Genomic DNA, 17,993 nt, shown 5'->3' with positions numbered 1-17,993 from the left:
TTAATGAGCTTAAACTCTGGTGGAACATATGCTCATTGCTAGGTTTAATTTTTCACGAGCTTGAAATTCGCGTAAAACTGCTCGTGCCAGTCGTATAATAAGGATGTCTCATCGATAGGTTCATTTTTTAGGGAGATTGCACCATTCGAAATGATGCTCCGACTCCTTTTATTATGTAAGCTAGGAACGACCAATCCTACGAGTTTAAAGTGTTAAGAACCTACAAACTAAGAAAATAAATGGTATCTTTTCACTTTCACGCAAAAATTTTTCATGCCCCCTGGTATAGCGAAGTAGAGTTTCCAAGGTTACCCCTCAATTTGCAGACAAAACACTTCTTCTATCGGGAAAGGCCTACCTTTTCAAGTTACCCTTCAATTTGCAGACAAAACATTTGTTCTATCGGGAAAGGCCTACCTTCTAATAGAGGTATCTTATTCCGGTCTAATCCCATTTTCCTAAATGGACGGGTGTGTCAGACCAGTCATATATCCTCTGTGGAAACCTACCCTATACCTGAAGTTTTCCTGCCGAAGCAGGCCAGGGTGCATGCCCCCTGGGTTTCAGTCTTGACCACCGAATCACTCGCGCTCATCAGGTGGATGGACTGGAGATTGATGAGACATTCCTTGTGAAAAAAGACCTGTTAAGGATGGCATTTGACTATTAGCTATGTGTGAATCGGGGAATGAAAGCTGGTCTATGATCTTGATCACTCTACCTTCATGCGGAAAACACATTACTCGAAAGAGTGAGGATACAATGGCTCCCATGCTATAAATGTAGTCGCGTCCAAGGAGTAGATTGTGATCTAAAGGTCCTTGGACTACCATTACGTTCAGATAAACGGTTTTCCTTCTCAAGGTTATAGGCAAACTTGGAAGGATCCCTAACGATCGACTGGTTCCTTTATTGAAGCCTGTTAGATTTCGCATCTCAGGCAAAAGCGATGGCGAACCAAGCGCTTTCCAAGCAGTTGAGGAAAGGATACTCACAGAAGCCCCTTCATCTATGATGGTACCAACCATGACCATTTTGTAAGTTTGCACTATGATTTGAAATGGTACATTAGATCGTAAACGGGGTCTGCTTAGTAGATTCCAATTGAAGGAAATGACTAGGTTGCTTGGAGGTGGGACCGAATAAATGGCCGGATACAACTCCAACGAATTTCCTTCCTGCGGTAAAGGAATGGGAAGATTGTCCCCATGTTCATCGGAGTCTGTGTTTACGAAAAGAATTTGAACGGTGTTGTTCTCATTCTCTTTGGTGATTGTATCATCTGAAGGTAAATCTTCTGAAGTCAAGATGGGGTCAACTGCTGTCTTGACCTATTGACTTTGGTCCGATGTGGACTCACAGGGTTTATCTTCAATGATAGGTGCTTCGACTGACTCCAAAGGTGGGTCAGTCGGATTTTCAACTAGCAATGGATTCGGCAAGAGTTTCTTGTACCTAGGAGGGAGTCACTGTGGTGATACAGGACGTTTATCCAAGACTCTTTTAGCTTCGTCCAGGAAGGGACAACAGTGGAGGGCATGATTTCCTTCACACAGTCTGCAGGGAAATTTAGATTTTCCTTTTTGTCTGGTGACTTCACTTTCACTAGTGGGATGCAAGGAAAATATCGGTGATAGTGGTCCCCTTTGCAGATGACACATGGAGATTTAGGTTTGGATGGTGCAGCGTGTGGATTTTCGCTAGACAATGTACGGTTGCCCATTTTTTCCGTTGGCTCCTTCTTCTTCTTCTCCTTCGCCTTCTTCTTGTTCTCAATTACTTGGTTTTTAGTTTTACTATCTTTACCAAGCGAAGAGGAAGAAGGAGAGGGAGAGACAAACGAAGTAGAAGGTTGGGGGAAAACTCTGGTATCATCTAGTTGCTGATTCGATTGTTCAGGAATTATGGTTCTTTGAACGACAGAGGTCGAGAAAAGCCATATCGGTAGGCCAATTGTCAGTCCTGGAAGGGACAATGTGGACATATGAGGTGCACCAACATCTCCCCAAGAGGAGAAAAGACTGGGACTTCGCCCAAGGGGAAATCCTTGGTTGGTGGACTCCATTTTCTCAACCTAAGATCAACGAGGGAACAATGATGTTATTCCGATTAAAATAAATTTTAGACACTTTGACACAAGTTGCTTTTCCAATTTTTAAGAGTCGAGAAAAAGCTAAAGATGACTCTAGTCGCTTTCGATTTTTAATGAGCTTGAAGTGACAAGCGCTCAGATGGACCTTTTCCTTTAAGGAGTCTGAAAAGGAATGAAAGAGACTGCTCTGGAAATATAGACAGAGGGATTACCAAACCAATCGCAAAACTGCAGAATACTTTTTATGGTACGACAATCAATCTTCTCAAATGCTATGTTCAGTGCATTGTGATCGACAAGGTGACAGACATGGCTTCCTAAGGATAAAGGATATAGCCTATTGTAGTCTCCCAATATATACTCGATGGTACGTGGGAGCACAAGTACGTATTGGCACTTATCGTCTCAAAGAGGAGGAATCACCCAACCTACGATGAAAGCGACAGTTACCAGGCTTTACGATGCATCTCTAGCCTAAACTTCTAGATGTTGTGCGTTAGGTTCCAAAGCGTTTTTATGTTCATTAAATTTATTTTACAGTTGATCTTTCTTAAGAAGTTTTCCTTTAAGGTTCACCGCGTGATGTAGATATACAATTCCTAAAATGAAATCTAAGATGATAAACAGTCGTTTAATCTTCTTTCTGCAATGAAAATCCTAGCTGCTAAGGAAAGAGAAATGAAATCCTTTCAACATAGAGCAGAGAGCACACACTGGATGAACTTTCCTAAATCAAAATCAACAAGCAGTCTAAATGCAAATGCGTATGCATGTATTTTTTTCCACTTTCTTAATGTGTGAATGACAAAAAGAATGCTAAATACAAATCTGAATTATCTCTTCTTTCAAAGTGACAGTACTAACGATTTTCTTTTCAAAAACGATAGGAAGGCAAGACGACACTTTACGATTTTGAATTGGAAACTACTTTTGACACTTGCAATACTTATAGATTTATATCAAATACAAGAGTAACAATGTAATCGACTATCAAAAAGAGAATTATTCTTTTCTTTGACTGAAAACGACACTTGCGACACTTCCAAATCAAAAGACGATAGTTCGATTAAGCTACTATTTTGTAAAAGAGAACTGTAAATGGCGCACAATACATAAAAACATTCACAATTCTTTGTATAATAGAGGTTGGATGCTGTAAAGAAGGGGGTTTCAACAATGGTCTACTGATCACAGATAGCAAAACTCCTGAATAAAACTGAAGATAGTGAAGAAAAAACCAAAATCTGGAGGCAGATCTAGTCTTGTCTGATCATCGCACCTGTAACACAGGGAAACCAGCATGCATCCCACCTACTGCACACGGGAGGTGTGATGCATCCAGATTTCCTAAAGGAGAGGGTGCGATGGTCAAGGAACGAGACTTTAACTTGGTTTTTGGTCACAGTTTGCAGTTTAGTTCACGGATTTAGGCCGAGCAAATGATAGTCAGTAACTACAAAGTATAGGGCTGATCTAATGATGTGACTCAAGCTACCTCTAGGGCACTTATGATGTTTGCAAGTCAATTGTTTAGTTAATAAACAAACCCGAAGATTGACTAAAGCAGCGGTGATCTACTTTGCACTTGCAGAGAAAATGCAGTTCGAAGGTTAGATGGCTTGACTTCAGGCTCCATCTGTGGTTTATCAATCAAACAAATAGAGACAAGCAATCAAACTAATCGCTCCCCAGTGGAGTCACCATTTTGTGATCGGGAAATCTAGTGTCTATTCAGAGCTTCTAATCCCACTAAGACGGGTAGCTATCTTAGAAACAAACAGATTAAATTCACTTGTTTTTCTTTTACGAGAGAGAGATGGGAAAGAAGCAAAGAGTACCAACCTTAGTCTTCTGCTTGGCTCCTCGCTTGTTTCCTTTCCCCTTTGACAGAATCTCACCACTGCTTCCTTACCTGTCTAGCTTCAAAGAGCACCTGTAGATTCACAACAACATAATACCATCAAAGCATAGAGATCTTACACTGCAAACAATATTGGATCAAATATATATTAACCATACAAATGCATATAACAAACACAGTATTCAGACACAATATGCATATAACAAACCCAGCGCCATCCTCCCAGCTTGGAAGCCCTCTTCACCTCAGACAAAGCAAGATCACCCAACCATGTCTTCAAATAGAAACCAGTAGCACCTCTTTGCAAATTACCCAATTCCAGCCTTTGGATCTCTTGGATGAGGGATCCATTTATAGATATTTGCAGGGGGGTGAGTCAGCTTCTGGGATTTTGATTAGTGTCATCTATTTGATAGTTCTTAGTTCCAAATGGAGATTTTAGATGTCTTACTCATCCCTAAGCGAACTCAGAGAGGCAAGTGTCAAATGAGTAGTTTCTAGAAGATTCTCTTGGTTTCCACCTAGCAAACTGCTTGTTCCATTTGTCTGCTCTCTCTCATCGCACCCTATATAAGGGATTTCCAGTATGCATCACACGTTTTGCATGTGGCAGGTGAGATGGATGGCAACTTTTGCACTCGGCAGTCTGTATGGTCCTGCTTTAACCAGTTCTAAGTGGTTTTTCATGGAAAACTTCTGGGAGATGATGTAACCAACAGACCTTGCTCCTTTAGGGTATGAAACAACACTTTTAGGGACTTAGAAGCCCTTGGTTTATGGACATATATGATTGGGGTTGCGGTGCCCAAATATGTCTATAACACCAAGGCATGGCAAAAGTCAAGACAACAAAGCTGCAAATGTTGAAGAGAGATTTTGAAACACTTTGTATGAAAGAGTATAAGAATATAGACTCATTTTTTACACATGTAAGTGGGTTGGTTACTCAAATTAGGTCTCATGGTGAGACACTTGAGGAGAGAAGAATAGTTGAGAAAGTTTTTAGAAGTTTGCCAGCAAGGTTTGAGGCCATTGTTGTGGCCATAGAAGAGACAAATGATCTCTCATAGTTCTCATTGGATGAGCTTAATGCATCACTTATTTCTCATGAACATAGACTGAATAGAGCAGCAAGCTCCTCATTGGAGAATGCCTTCAAGACACATGTATCATTTGGTCAAGGTCGAGGCAGAGGAAGATCATATGCTAGAGGAAGAGGAAGAAGTCCACACAGAGGTGGAAGATGCAACCCTTCAAGCTGAAGTGGAAGAGGTGGCAATCAAAATCTAAGTCAAGGCCCAAGCCAAAATCAAGCACAAGGTCGGAGGTATGATAAATCTCAAGTCCAATGTCATTATTGTAAGATGTATGGTCATTATGCAAATGAATATAGAAAAAAGAAATATGACATTAGTAACAAACCGAGTGTAAATTTCACAACAGAAAATAAGAACCATGATAGCATTCTTTTAGCTTGTAATGTAGCACAAGAAAAACAGAGTGATATATGGTATTTATATTCAGGGTGTAACAACCACATGTCAGGAAGCATAGAAATGTTTTCAAATCTAGATGAAAGTATTAAATCTGAAGTGACGTTAGGGACTGATAGAAAAGTCTCTGTCATAGGAAAAGGAAGAGTTAATATCCTAAAAAGAAGGGGGAGAAGAAGTACATCTCATATGTTTACTTTGTCCCCATTCGGAAACATAACCTCATAAGCATTGGATAGCTCATGCAAAAGGGCTACAATGTCTTTTTCAAGGATGGTGTATGCACAATTTTGCATATGTCGCCAAGAAGATAGTTGATTGCAAAGATTCAGATGACAAACAATAGAATGTTTCCATTAAAATTAAAATAAAATTTGTAGAAAGAAGGTGCACAAGCACAACTATCTATGAACTCACAGGAGGCTGCACGAAAAGAGGTAGTTGTCATAGAAGTAAACTTTCTAGCAGAGGTAAAAGATGAAAACTGGTTATGGCATTTGAGATTTGGACATCTCAAATTTGGAGGTTTGAATTTGCTGCATAGAAAAGCATGGTGAAGGGTTTACCACTCACAAAAAAACCAAACACCTTCTGTGAAGGATGTATCTTGGGCAAGCAATATAGAGAGACATTTCCAACAGGAAAGTCAGTAAGGGCAAAAGGCACCTTTGGAGATTGTCCACTCAAATTTATGTTGACCAATGCAGACACCATCAATTGGTGGCAACCGCTATGTATTGACCTTCATAGATGACTACACAAGGAAGACATGTGTCTTTTTCCTAAAACAGAAAAGTGAAGTGTTTGAGCACTTTCACCAATACAAGGCTCTTCTTGAGAAGAAAAGTGGGCACTACATCAAAGTCCTCAGGACTGATAGAGGTGGCGAATATATCTCAAATGATTTCCTTCGATTTTGTAGTGAGCATGGAATTCACAAGAAATTTACAACAAGGTATACACCTCAGCAAAATGGTGTGGCAGAAAGGAAGAATAGGACCATTATGGAGATGGCAAGGAGTATGTTGAAGGAAAATCATTTTCCAAGTGACTATTGGGCTGAAGCTGTCACTTGTGCAACATATATCTTGAATAGATGTCCAGCCAAAAGTGTCCAGAACATTGTTCCTAAAGAGGCATGGAGTGGAAGAAAGAAAAATGTCACTCACATGAGAGTTTTTGGATGTGTGGTGTATGCACTTGTCCTAGATGAGTTAAGGAATAATTTGGATATAAAGGGGGAGAAATGTGTATTTGTTCGATACAGTGATGAATCCAAGGCATACAAGCTCTACAATCCATTAACCAAGAAGGTCATAATCAACAAGATATGTGGTTCATAGAAGAGGAAACATGGGATGGAAGTTTAGAGAAGATAGTCAATGTGAAAGCATGTATACCACATGAGAACAAAGAGGAATTAATAGGAGCAAGTAATTCCTCAACAATGGCTCCCTCTACTCCTATTCAAGCACAACAAAGTAGGTAGCAAGAAATTCCATCAACAAATAATAGGATAGTTTCATGTAGCCAAGAAAGTGCTTCTCCAAGAACACTGTGAAGCGTGATACCAAGTGACATGTCAAGCCCATCTTCAGCAAGCACAAGAAGACCAAAATTCACAAATTTAAATGAAATTTATGAAGAAGAAGAAGTTGATAGCAGCGCTGGTTTGAATTCCTTATTTGCATTATTTTGTCATGTAGATGATCCAATCCATTTTGAAGATGCAGTCAAAGAAGAGAAGTGGGTTGCGGCAATGGAGGAAGAAATAGAGGCAATAGAAATGAATGACACATGGGAGTTAGTGAACCTTCTGAAAGGAAAACATGTCATTGGAGTGAAGCGGATCTATAAGACCAAAAGCAACATTGAGGGAAAGATTGATAGCCACAAAGTGAGGCTAGTTATCAAAGGATACAAGCAGCATCATGGAAGAGATTACGCAGAGACGTTCGTGCCAGTCCCACGGATGGAGACAATGCGTGCAATTGTGGTGATTTCCATGCAACACAAATGGAGAGTGTATAAAATGGACATAAAATCAACATTCTTGAATGGAGTGCTGAAAGAGGAAGTGTATGTTGCGCAACCGCCTGGTTATGTGGTAGAAGGCCAAGAAGACAAAGGTATTGGTTGAGGAAATGTTTTTATGGGTTGAAGCAAGCATCGCACACATGGTACAATAGGATAGATGCCTAGTTGTTGGACAATGGTTTTGACAAATGTGACGGCGATCCTACTCTCTACACTCAAAGAGAGCAAAGGTAAGATTCTCATTGTCGTCTTATATGTAGATGATTTGATTTTTACGGGTAGTGATGATTTCCTCATCACTAATTTCAAAAAAGTCATGAAGAGTGAATTTGAAATCACTGACTTGGGATTGTTAACATATTTTTTGGGCATAGAAGTGAAGAAAATAGAAAATGGCATTTTTATCTCTCAAGAAAAGTATGTGGCAAACATTTTGGAGAGGCTTAAAATGCACAACAAAAAGTCCACACCAGCTCCAACTGTCATGGGGTTGAAGTTGAGCAATGAAGATTGCAGTAGCAATGTCAATTCAACATTATACAAAAGCATCATAGGAATCTTGATGTATTTGACCGAAACTAGGCCGGATATAATGTATGCAGTGAGTTTGGTGTTGAAGTTCATGGACACACCCAAGGAGACATTGGCAAGCAACGAAAAGGATTCTAAGGTATGTCAATGGAATAAAATAGTGTGGAATTTGGTGCACAACAACAAGTGATTGCAGGTTGGTTGGTTACACTGACAATGATTGGGTAGGAAGTGTCGATAACAGAAAGAGCACGTCAGGATATGTTTTTCATTTGGGTTCCAGAGCCATTTCATGGGCCTTTAAGAAGCAGCCAATAGTGTCACTCTCAACAACAAAAGTTGAATATGTCGTAGAAACAACAACAGTGTGTCAAGAATTTTGGATGAGAAGGATGTTGAGGGATCTTCGTCATGACCAAGAGGGAGCGACAACTATTTTCTATGACAACACCTCAGTAACTGCATTGTCAAAGAATTATGTCTTCCACAAAAGGACCAAGCATATCGATGCTAAATATCATTTTATTAGAGAGTTGATTAACAATGATGGAATTGTGTTGCAGCACTGCAGGTCACAGGATCGATTTGCTAATATCTTCACAAAGACATTGGCACGTGAAAGTTTTTCTTATCTCAGAAACTATTTGGGAATTGTCAATGGCGGCAACTATGATTAAGGGGGAGTGTTGGAAATAATAATCCCAACCACCATAATAATCACCCTAACAACCATACTTGTCAGAAACATTTTTGCAGGTTGTGTCTCAATTTGAAGATGGAAGGACTAAATTCAGGCACAAAACATTCTAAAACACAACAAGGAATTTAAAGCATTTAATGTATTTTGCTAAATAGATATGGGAGAGCATTCATTCAAGGACTATTGCCCACACTCCACAAACACCTGCATGATTTTGATCACACTCAACAACAACATCATATTAATTATTTTTCTCTGTCATGAATTAAATGTAAAATCATATGTTGAGTTAAATATGAATGTAAAAGTCATTTTGTAATGTGACAAGGTAAGAGAGTTCAAGAAAAAGAGTGAGAGTCTCTGAGGAGAAAATGGTGGAGCAAAGTTTGGTGGGCACATGAAAACAATAGTTATTGTGTTATTCTGCGTGAAGTATTTTTTTTTTACTTAGTAAATGAGTTGCAACCTCATGTGAACGTATTTGCAAGATTTAGAAATCAATCCTAAGTTTTATTTGTGATTCTCCAAGCTTTTACCTTTGTTTTTTCCATAAGTGAATTATGTTCATTTATTAAGTCTCTACAATAGCTCCGCGAATTCTAGGTCTACAAAATCAATTTAGTGAATGTCATAGAGATGCACGAAATTACCTTCGCGGTGTGAGAAGGTGAGCTGCACAAAAGTAGCTTTGCGAAATATTTTACTCTGCCTCTCCACGTAAATTTTTCTTCAATTTTTCTAACATCCATTACCTTATTCTTAATTCGAAAACGCCATCAAAATCGTTAGCACCACGGTCACCGCAGGGGAGCTCCTAGCCTGCGATATATGTTCTGCACTGGGATTGCTCCACGAAATCATATGGCCACACCGCGATGGAAATATTAGGGTGGCACTGCAAAAATATAAGCAATACCCCACTGCTATGAAACTGGATAGAATGATTAGCGATAACAATGTGATTATGGGAAGCTCTCCAAGATTTCCAATGTATGACAACAATTTTGGATGGGGATGGCCCGTGTGTGTAAGGAGTGGGTGGGAAAACAAGTTTGATGGAAAAATGTTTGCATATCCTGAGAGGGAAGGGTTTGGAGGTGTCGATGTAGAGATCCGTCTTGTGCCTCATTTCACGGTTGCCTTCGAGACGAACCCACAGTTTCTTTTCCCTTAGAAGATCCTTCAGCTCTATGATTATTACATGTAGATGACAAAAGTTTTGCAACAACCCATTTTTCTGATATGGTTGAATGCGGACCAAAGTATTGGGTATCTAAATTAGCAACCAGGGGATATTTCATTTTTTGTGTTTCAATAGGCTTGAAATTGTTTTGTGAATGATTAGCAGCGGGGTGCGTTCATGGTTATCAGTGCAACAACCTCGTGTGTGCATTTATTTTGAAAATTTGTTGATGCGCATGGCATTTTTTATCCTTCGCATAATCTCAGCGTACCAGTATTGAACCAAAAAAGGATAGAAAACCAAAGTTTATAACTAGTCTCGAGTCATTTTAACTCTAGATCTATCAAGGGGTTGAGAAGATTCTTGGGTGCAAATACTTTTTAGTGCAAAATTTGATGAAATTTCTCCACCTTATCACTCCCTCTCTCTCCACATTTCTCCCTCTGTGTTTCTTCTTTCCTCCTTCTCTCTCCCCCTCCAATTCCATCCCTCACCCCCCGCTCTCTGTCTTTCTCCTCTCTATTGAGTCATCTCTCTCTTCCTTCCTCTCTGTGCCATTCTCTCCCACCTCCCTCTCTCTTACCCCATCAGTCTCTCTCTTCTCTCTAACTCTTTCACTATAACTCTCTCTCTCTCCTTATCTCTCTTCCCTTCAACTCTGTGTCTGCCTATCTTTCTCTTCCCCTTCTCTCCCTCACTCTCTCCACATCTCTCCGTTGTCACTCCCTCTCTCTCTCCCCATCACTCTCTCTCTTCGCCTTCCATCCTTGTCACTATCTCCCTTTCTCTCTTAAATTTGATACCATGATGTTGTTTTAGGAAAGTACCTAAATTAAAGAAACTCAATTGGTTGTAAAATATTAAGCCTATAGCCTAGGTCAATCATATAAAAAAAATAAAATAATGAAAACTTAAGACAATCATGAAATATCTTTCCTCTATTATTGTTAGTCAATTTGCTTACTCTCATGGCTTAGATTCTTAGTTAAGATGAATCTATGCAAGGTTTTAGTAATATTATTTATATTATATATATTTAACATTTTTATAGAAAAAATATTCTTATTTTTATTTTTATTGAAACTTTGATTTAATTTTATGAGAATCTTAAAAGCGATGATAACCTTTCTCTTTTATGATTTAATTCAAAAAATGTTATAAAATTAATTAAAATAAAATATTTTTCCCTTGTGGTATTGAGTATTGATAAGCCATGGTATGGTGTCATATTGTTATAAAATATCTTTATTGTGAAATAAGTTATGGTTTTTTGGCATGTGGTATTGATGCTATTGAGTATTAATAAGCCATGGTATGGTGTCATATTGTTGTCAAATATTTTGATTGGGAAATAATTGATGGTTTTTTGGCTTGTGGTATTGATGAGCTCTGGTATTGGTCCATGCTATGGTAACAAAGCCTATTCACAAGTTACTAAAAAATCAAGGTATAACAAGTTGACTTTTAACTTAAATTTAAATGTACATAGTAATAAAACCTATTCACAAGTTAAAAAAAAGAAATCAAGATATTATTAATTGAGCCAAAATTAATATATCATCAAATAATTAATGTAATAGTGATATTTTTGTGTAAATAACTTGTCGGTAATATCGGAGCCTTTTGGTGGACACTCCACCCATTTTCATGGAGAAAAGAAGTTAAGTGATGAAAAAATATGGTATGTGGGACATTTAATGTGAATGAAATAGAGATGTTTCGAATGCTAGGTATAAAAACAAACCATTTAGATGGTTAGGTAAAAAGAGAATGTTACAAACACACTATTAAGAAAATTGTAGAGATAATTATATAATAAAAAATTACATATTTTAATGATTCTCAATAAATTCATTATATTAAAGAAATAAAAGGAGGAAATTTTTAAAAGTCAAGAGCTAGAGGAGGGTGTAAATAGTTAAAACATAATAATGATTATTATTATTAATAATAATGGTCTAGAGATAATAAAATTTATTAATTAAATGATTTACTAAGAATTTTGATTAATTCATTTAAAGAATAAAGAAAAATGAAAGTGCAAAGTTGCAAAGAATGGAATGGGCAATATGGAGAAAAAATAGACATGAGGAAGAGGTAATAAAAAGAAAGAAAGAAAAAAAAACAAAATAAATACAAATTATTAATAAATTATGAATATAAATATAAATTATTAATAAATATTAAAAAGAAGGGAAAATAAATAGAAATTGTTAATAAAAAATAAAGAAACGGATAAAAATATGGAGGACAAGGAATCTTGAAAATTCAATGTTTAGGATTAGAATTAGAGGTTGTCATGAATGGTTTAATTTGTTTTTTTTGGATTAAAGTTATGAAGATATTTTTCAATTTCGAGAGTTTCATTGATAATCTGAATGGAATAGAAGGGTGTGGGGAAAAAATATAGCTTGGTCAAAGAATATAAGATATTTAGATTTGAAAGAAAAATGTGAAGTTGGGTTACATTTTTTTCCCTTTTTGAGGAAAAAGTATTACTTTTAGAAGTTTTTCAACTTTAGGCAAGCCAAAGTAATTTTTCTATTTAGAATTTAATTTTACAGTAAAAAATAAACTTGTGAGAAATGTTATTATCTTTATATTGCTTATTTTTTAGACTTTTTTATTCACATTTGATATGTCAACGTAGAAATTGTTTGACTTTGTGTTCTTTAAAAATCAAGTGATTCATAAAAAGTCATGTTTTTTGGCACCGTTCTATTTTTTGTTATTTTTACGTTTTTGGAAAAAAAAATTGTGTTGCAACAATCTAGAGAGACTCTACTTCAATATGACTTATTTTTGCGTTTTTGAAAAAAAAAATTGTGTTGGAACAATCTAGACAAACTGTATTTCAATATGACTTACGGAATCAACAGATGCACATCATAATTACTAGAATTTTTTGAATTGAACTAATATGAAAAAAATGCATATTTTGAAGATGTTTAGCATAACACCATGTTTCTCAACATATTAGCTAAAAACTAAAAATCTAAAAGTTACCCATTAAAGAAGACGGACCAATGTAATGCACCATAAATTTTCCATATTTTTTTGTAGTGTATTTTGGAAGATACAAAATTTTAATTTTACTGAATCATAATGACCTTCAGAAATTTTTTGCACACATTTTACTAGAAAACTAGTTAAAATTAGTAAATATCTATGAAATTCCATAAAATTTATATCTATTAAAATTAGATTCAATTCTGCAAATGTTGTTATTGGGGAAGAAAAAAATTCACTATATTTGATGGAGTTTAATCATTCAGAACTTGGAGAAAGGTGATGAGAACCGAGTTCTTCTAGAGTTGTAGATTTTTGGCAAAAAAACATTAAAAAATGGCCGAATTACTTATTTCACTGAGCGGTCGTTAAAATAAATGGAAAAAAAATTTAGTCAAACATTTTTAAAAGTTCAGCTAGAAAAATATCCATAATTTCCCTCTGCCGGAAAATTGAAAGGGTGTGACTCTCCGATATAAGTGCTTCGGCCAAATGGCCAAATGCTATAAATAAACTCGGTTGAAATGTTATTTTCGCACTCACATTCTTCATGTGCAGCTTTTGAATTCCAAACTTCTTGGAATCTATTTTTTTGACAAAAAAATTGATTTTGGACTTAGTTTTTAAAGTGTGTTTTTTGGGCTGAATTTTGAAAGTAAGTCTTTTGGGATGAATTTTGAAAATGAGGTTTTTTTTTTTTTGGATTTTAAAAGTGATTTTTATGGATTTGATTTTAAAAACTCTACATATATTGAATTATCATGGGAAGCGAAATAAATTGCAAGAGAAAATATGATCAAATTAGAAACATTGAGGCTTGTAGAGAATACTAGAGAAACTATCACAAATGAACGAAAGAAGAATGCTTAAATATTGAAAGGACAAATCAATTTAAACAAGAAGTTGAACTAGGTATGTAAATGTAAATATTATAAATGATATTTAATATTTAATAGTGTATTGATTTTTTATTTTTTTATTTTGTGAACTAATTTGAAAAATATTTTGCAATGTAAACAGAGGGAGGTTTTCCTCATAACATTGATGATGAGATTGAAAATATTGAAAGACAAAGTGAACAAAAATATAAACTAATGATTGATGATGTTGTTGAATATGTTGAAAGAGATTCAAGGGAAGAAGGTTAATCACCCTTAGGTATGCATACATATGTTATGTATTATTGAAATTATATATATTTATTAGTTTTAATTTTATGAAATATATTTTTTAATTTAATTATTTAATGCATATTTATACTCATTTATATTTAATTCTCATATGTAGAGATGAAATCAATATCGATGATCAGATGTTAGAAAATGGTGACGCTAGAACATATAGAGATAAAAAATCTAACCATGTTATACAATATCGACTTAAGCTAATTATTGATAGGTTCTTTAAAAATGAAAATATGATAGTTCAAGCTCATATTTTGAGAGGTCTCTTAACAACAAAGAAATTAAAAGAAGCTACAACACTTTTGGGTATTCAAGAATCAACGAAAGATAAAAAGGTGAAGCAAAATGTGATTCAAAATATAAATACTACTCTAAAACCAATTGGAAGGTCTAGAAAGGAAAGTGATCTAGATCCACGTAGAACAATAAACATGGCAATGGTTTCATCAAGTACTAAAGAAAATCGTTTGGTAAAATCTATGGAAAAAGAATTAGGGACCTCAAAAAAAACATTGCACAAGCATAGGGAATTTCGATTGAAAATAGACGCAAATTATGAGCTTTCTTGTTGGACAGTGATTTGGAGGCAACTATACAAAGATTGACTTGGAGAAGATGTTAAAAATTTACTATATGAATATTGGATGAAAAATGCACGTGTTTCACCAAAAGTAAGGAATGTGATGTGGCGAAGAATAAAATGAAATCAATATTAAGAACATGCAAAACATATTTTGGACACCACTCAGATAGAGTTGTTCAATAAGTTCATAGAAGAGAATCGTGGAATTAATGTCTCAATCAGTACTTTTGTGCAACAAAAACCATGGTATGTTAAACCTATCACTATACGCTACACTTTTTGTTGTTGTTATCATGTGGAATTCCAATTATATTATGACACCTTCCTTAATTTTGGTAAACCATTTTGGAAAAAATCATCTGCTCGTTCTACTATCCATGATTTCATATCTGAAATTTTATATGGAAGAGAAAATCAGGAAATATTTTACCAAAATAAATGTGTGGGTGGTAAAAATGTGATCATTGTGGAAATTTGACTTTGTTTCATGACAAATATCCTATTGATAGAAATGAACAATCACTGTCCAAAATAAAAGTGAAAGGGAAGAGATATGAATATATCCATACATTGGTTGGTTCAAGTAGTAGTACAAGTGCTAAAATGATTTCTTTACAAGAAGAAGAAATTTATGTCATAGATTTTTTGAAGAAGTTTGAGACAAAAATTTATAAATACACCAAACATTCTCATAAAGCTCGATGGAAAGACCTGCAATTCAAAAAGTCTCGTGAATTTTTTCCACTAGGGACCATTTTGTCAATAGTTGATTTTGCAGAAAATTACACATTTGTTGCAAAAAATAAAATAGAGAATGAATATTATCATTTTGATCAAGTCTCTATGCTTTTCTATGTTCTATATAGACATGGTGAACAAAATATTGATCATATAGAAAGCACTAGTGATAATCGACATGTTATTAAATAATATAATTTTTATATCAATGATGATCATACACATGATACACATTTTGTACAACATTTCTTTGTCAAGAGTTATGACTCATTGAAAGGTAGTATAAAATTCAATGAACATTGGATATGGTTAGATGGATGCGCGGGTCAATTCAAATCTTCACGATCATTCTGTTAGTCATATATTCTTCATATGAAAACCAACAATAAATAGTGTTGGAATTTCTTTGAGACTGGTCATCGAAAAGGAGAATGTGATGGCGTAGGTGCATGCATAAAATTAGCACTTTGAAGATATCAAATGGACCAATTTGTAAACCAACTTGTCTCAGTTGAACAAGTTTTTCAATGGTGCCTTACTAGAGTAAGCCATGAGACTAACCCATCAAGGGAGGTACCCAGGTATGTACACATACATTATCTCAATTATATATTTTTAATATATGATATATTTTTATTAATTTTCTAATTTTAAACTTTTATATATTCTATACTTTAAATAATTGATTGATGATTATCATTGATATATAAATTTTATTTTAAATATATATTTAAATTCTTGTTTGAATTTACTATAGTTTTTTTGGCATACTGGAGTCCAAGATATAGATAGATTGATTACATATGAAGCTAAAATAGTTAAAGGGACTTGAAAATTGCATGCAATTAAAACAAAAGTGTATCAAATTGTGTTTGCATTTGATAGAAGAAAATAATCTTCTTTTTTTCTTGTTTGCATAGAGGACATACAATTCAATGATGTTTATGAAAACAATATGTGTCTAAACTATTGGTAACATACATAATTTAATACTAGGGCAAAATGTCACTTGCAAGCTTTGAAGAGATGGAATCATAGGAGACTATAGTGTCAACTGAAGGTGATCAAGTTTATGATCTTGTTAGAGAAGGTAACATTTCAATTTATTTCAATGGATATATATATATATATATATAAGTTTTATGTTTTTAAAATCATTCTGTATAAGTATCTAGATAATAGTTGAAATATAGGTATAAATAGATAATAAAATCAAGTACATGTTGATAAGTCAAAATATACTAATTTCTTGTTAATTATGATCTGAATTTACATTTTTTTTTATTATGCAGAAGACATTTTTTCTGTAGTTGCACCCATTTAATACATAGAAAATGTCAAGTATTATTTGATTTGCTGCATTAAACAAAATATGAAGTTATTCGAGGACTATGATGATAACAATTTAATATATGAAAGAGGGTCTATTATACTGAAACGATATTTTTTCCAAGAAACTCATCAAAGTAAGAGTCATGTTCACTTTCAACACTATCAACCCAATTCCATAAGTTGTCAATATAGTCACTTGGCATGTGCAACATGCATAAAGTTGATAGAAGTTCAATTAAGAAAAAAATGAAAGTGAAAAAATGGAGAATGTCAAAAGATGACCATGAACGGATCATTGAGGATGGGATTCCATTAGAATTTTTTTTAATTGAACTTTCCAACAATATCTTCCCCTTATTCATCTTTGAGAAAGAGTTCGAGTAGATTGTTAGCCTTTCCTTTTGTGCACTCTTAAGCTGTCCATCCTAGCTAACTTACTAAGTATTACAAAATTGTTTTCATTAATATGGTGGCTTTGTTGTTAAGTTAAAAAGAAATTCATTTTATTGTGTTTGTCCTATACATGTAGTGCATACAAAACCTATTAAAACTAACAATGCATGCTCCACACATAGTATTTAATATTTGAAAATTTCATAAATACTTTAATGCAACTTTTGAGATTAATGCAACTTCAGTTGATTCAACATTGCAATTTTTAATTCTCAATCTCTAAGCTTTCTCAAATTTCATGAAAAATGAAATTTAGTATTTGAAAGTAGACTTTAAGACAAAGAAGGTACAATTTAGAATGTATGTTTTATAATGCAATTTTATAGTATGTTTGCATTGAACAACTTCACAAAACCTAAGAATCAACCCAAATCCTTAGTATATTCTACTAACATTATAAGAATCATCATGCAAAATGTACCAACTAAATGAAAATTTACAAACATTGCTTCATATTCATATTCATAAGAATCATCATGTAAAACCTTTAAGCATCAAACCATGCATCATGCAAAATGTAACATGTTTTAAATAATGTTTATTGTTTTTTTTTTTTTAGTTAAGACTAACCTAAGTACCCACGGGGGATTTGAACCGGTGACCTATCGCAAGGAGTGCCTTAACAGCGCACCCATTCACTGTCAATCCAAAGCCCCGTGGGCTTAAATAATGTTTATTGTTGATTAAACTCACAAACTATAAATTGAAACCTTACATCAAACAAAAAGTTGGAAATTAACTAGAAAAACCAAGAAAAGGTTGATCCATGAGAACTTTGTTGGGTAATAATGAAATCC

General features: G+C 34.7%; 1 pseudogene; it reads left to right on the top strand.

The window, feature by feature from the left end:
- LOC149148605 (putative acetyltransferase At3g50280) overlaps positions 1 to 9,888 on the top strand; it is a 52,084-nt pseudogene extending 42,196 nt beyond the window's left edge.
- Positions 9,889 to 17,993: the final 8,105 nt, after the last annotated feature.

This window comes from Pinus tabuliformis, chromosome 9 (assembly GCF_031772625.1).
Source record: "Pinus tabuliformis cultivar Carrire ecotype Pingquan chromosome 9, CPIR1, whole genome shotgun sequence".
In the NCBI taxonomy this organism is placed as follows: Eukaryota; Viridiplantae; Streptophyta; class Pinopsida; order Pinales; family Pinaceae; genus Pinus; species Pinus tabuliformis.
The sequence above is the reverse complement of the archived record's forward strand: the minus strand, read 5'-3'. Positions and strand labels throughout refer to the sequence as shown.